Here is a 2,127-nt window from a genome sequence, read left to right on the forward strand (position 1 = left end):
GCGTTCTCACTGGTGCCCTGCACAATATTTATCCCCCAATCAACAAACTGGAGTAAATTAGAAATCTCTTTCAAATAGCTGGCACAGACATGACAGGCCAAAAAGCCTTTTTCTGTGCTGTAAGATTCCATGCTTTTAATGTGGTCGTGTATGAGAAAAAAAGGGCGACTGACACAAACATATCAAGTTTGGTAGTGATTACATAGAGACTTAGTGACAAGTTGCAAGCACCAAACCCAAATGCTATGCAACCCCAGTGGCCTAATGGATAAGGCACTGGCCTCCGGAGCCAGGGATTGTGGGTTCAAGTCCCACCTGGGGTGTGGTGGGTTTTTAAAGAATCTTTATTCTGTGACACTAGCTCTTTGTCCTCAGCACTCAAATACACAGAAATCAAATTCAGTCAGTAGGGAGCCTTGCAAATGTTTCAATATTGGAGCCGGGGTAAGCAGCAAAAGCTGCTTGCTTCCCAAAGACAGTCAACATTTCACCCTGCATTCAATGTACTAATTGTTAACATGCAGTTGCACCAACAGGTACACTGGTTATGTTACTGAATGAATAATCCAGGATTGACAATGCAATAAATGTCAGCTCACAGCCCACCATGGAAATGTCACAGTTTGAACTTCCTCTTCTCAGGTATTGTCCACTTCCCTTTAAATTTGCCATCATCACCCCTGTCCTCACAAACCCCTTCTACTGCTTCATGTTTAATCTCCTGTTCCTCTCCAAACTCCTTAAATGTGGTCGCCTCTATATTGGGGAGACCAAACGCAGATTGGGTGACCGCTTTGCGGAAATCCTCATCTCAGTCTGAAAGCATAACCCCGAGCTTCCGGTCACTTGCCATTTCAACACCCACCCCCTGCTCTGATGCCCACATTTCTGCCCTTGGCCTGCTGCAGTGTTCCAGTGAACATCAACACAAGCTCGAGGAGCAGCACCTGATCTTTCGATTAGGCATTCTACAGCCTTGTAGACTTTGTCCCAGGACAGCTTCGTTATTTAATCTCTCCTGTCCTCTGCCCTATCACACACCTTCCCTTTTGTTCTCTTCCCCACCATCCCCCATCCCGTCACTTGCTTAAAACCTCATTCTTTTCTAACCTTTGCCAGTTCTGGTGAAAGGTCACAGACCTGTAACTTTAACTCTGCTTCTCTCTCCACGGATGCTGCCTGACCAGCTGCGTATTTCCAGCACTTTCTGTTTTTATTCCTTGAATGTATTGCCACTCCCCAAACCCGCACCCATCTTTCCACAATTCGATGCTTGAATTCCTTCAGTTAGCTTCCATCCCTGTCACTAACACAAATGGCCTTTTTCAAAGTCACAAATGACATCCTATGCAATTGTGATCATGGTAGACTTGCTCTCCTCATTGTTCTTAACCTGTCTGCAACCTTCGACACAGTGAACCACATCATCCTCATCATCCAGCTGGGTGGGACTGCACTCACCTGCTTCCATTTTTATCTATCAAAGCTTACCCAGAGAATCACCTGCAATGGCTTCTCTTCCCACTCTCTCACTGTTACCTCTGGAGTTCCCCAAGAATCTATCCTTGGTCCTTTCTATTTCCAATCTGCCCCTTCAAAACATGTCAGGTTCACTCTGTACACTGATGCCACCCAGCTCTAACTCACTACCACTTCACTCGACCCCTCCATTTTGATTTGTCAAACTGCTTGTCCGACATCCAGTACTGGATGAGCTGAAATGTTCTCCCACTAAGTATTGGAAAGACTGAACCATTGTCTTTGGTCCCCACCACAAATTCCATTCCCGAGACACCGACTCCTTCCCTCACCCTGGTAAATCTCTGAGGCTGCACCAGATTGTTCACAACCTTCAATTCACATTTGACTCTGAGATGAGCTTCTGACCACCTATCCACTCCACTACCATGACCACTTCCATAACATCACCCGACTCTGTCCCTGCCTCAGCACATCAGCTGCTGAAACCCTCATCCATGCCTTAGTTACCTCTCGACTTGACTATCCCAATATTCTCCTGGTCAGTCTCCCATCTTCCACCCTCCCTAAACTTCAGCTCATCTAAAACTCTGCTGCCCGACTTCTAACATGCACCAAAAACCGTTCACCCAACTCCACTGTGATCAC

General features: G+C 46.4%; 1 non-coding gene across 1 annotated transcript; it reads left to right on the plus strand.

The window, feature by feature from the left end:
• The first annotated feature begins 250 nt into the window (after positions 1–250).
• On the plus strand, positions 251–323 carry trnar-ccg (transfer RNA arginine (anticodon CCG)). The gene has a single exon. It is a non-coding gene; the product is annotated as a tRNA-Arg (tRNA).
• Positions 324–2,127: the final 1,804 nt, after the last annotated feature.

This window comes from Heterodontus francisci, chromosome 10 (genome assembly GCF_036365525.1).
Source record: "Heterodontus francisci isolate sHetFra1 chromosome 10, sHetFra1.hap1, whole genome shotgun sequence".
Lineage (NCBI taxonomy): Eukaryota > Metazoa > Chordata > Chondrichthyes > Heterodontiformes > Heterodontidae > Heterodontus > Heterodontus francisci.